The following is a 905-nucleotide window of genomic DNA, read 5'->3' as shown; positions in this document are numbered from 1 at the left end:
TTGTTTATTAAAAATAAGACAACAAAAAACATCTTTATTTGTAAGTTAATACAAATTTGACAGACATGATAGCCACAGGAACTCAATATACAATTACAAATAAAAACTTTCAATTACAAATATGCAGACAAGCTATATTGCAAATAAAAAGCCCCGATTCAAGAATCAAATATAAATTAGTTTAGTCCAAATTTTATACTAATAACGTCTTCACCTGAAGAACGTTCTTTACGCACAGTAGGTCGTTTTATCGCTTCTATCAAATCCGTTGACCATTCTAATAGGAAACTCTTTACTAGAAAATACAGAAATGGAATCATACTAAATATTTTTATTACTTTTGTCCTAAATTATAAATTCTTAGGGCAACTGCCGTGTAATATAAGAGAGGTTCTAAACATGGATCTCGCATACAATTCAAGGCAAGAAACTATAAAACCCGTAAAATTATATTTGACGAACGTATTTTACAACAAAACTGTTTCTCACCTCATATGCTTGGTATCCTATCCGATAGCATTAAAAATTTTGTCCATAAGTGAATTTAAATTCGTCAAATTTTCAAAAAACAACTCTTCATAATATTAATCTATATACATTCTGGCCAGTTTATCTGGCTGGAGTAATGGCGGACGCAGATGTGCACTTAAGAACTGGGTACAAGTAGGGGACAGATTTTTCGCTGAGTGGCGCTTCTGTATGTATCTATTCTGTGTTATTAGTTAGGACGTTCGTAACATCAGCTTATTAGCTAAAAGCCACATATTGACTTAATTTAATTCATTTCCAAATTTTCTTGAATCTTGTTTAAAGTAAAGCCACAAACTTTGAGATTGGTATCATCAGCAAAAACTGTTGGTACAAAGGAACATAGACAATTCAGCAAATCATTTATATACAGTAAG

At 31.4% G+C, this 905-nt stretch overlaps 1 long non-coding RNA gene across 1 annotated transcript; it reads right to left on the bottom strand.

The window, feature by feature from the left end:
* LOC124457724 lies at nt 1-602 on the bottom strand. Its single transcript, XR_006952752.1, has 2 exons — nt 490-602; nt 1-295 (listed from the first exon to the last, which is right to left on the bottom strand). It is a non-coding gene; the product is annotated as an uncharacterized LOC124457724 (long non-coding RNA).
* Between the last annotated feature and the right edge of the window lie 303 nt (nt 603-905).

The sequence above is a fragment of the Xenia sp. Carnegie-2017 genome, unplaced genomic scaffold (genome assembly GCF_021976095.1).
Source record: "Xenia sp. Carnegie-2017 unplaced genomic scaffold, XeniaSp_v1 HiC_scaffold_6, whole genome shotgun sequence".
NCBI classification, from domain to species: Eukaryota; Metazoa; Cnidaria; class Anthozoa; order Malacalcyonacea; family Xeniidae; genus Xenia; species Xenia sp. Carnegie-2017.
The sequence above is the reverse complement of the archived record's forward strand: the minus strand, read 5'-3'. Positions and strand labels throughout refer to the sequence as shown.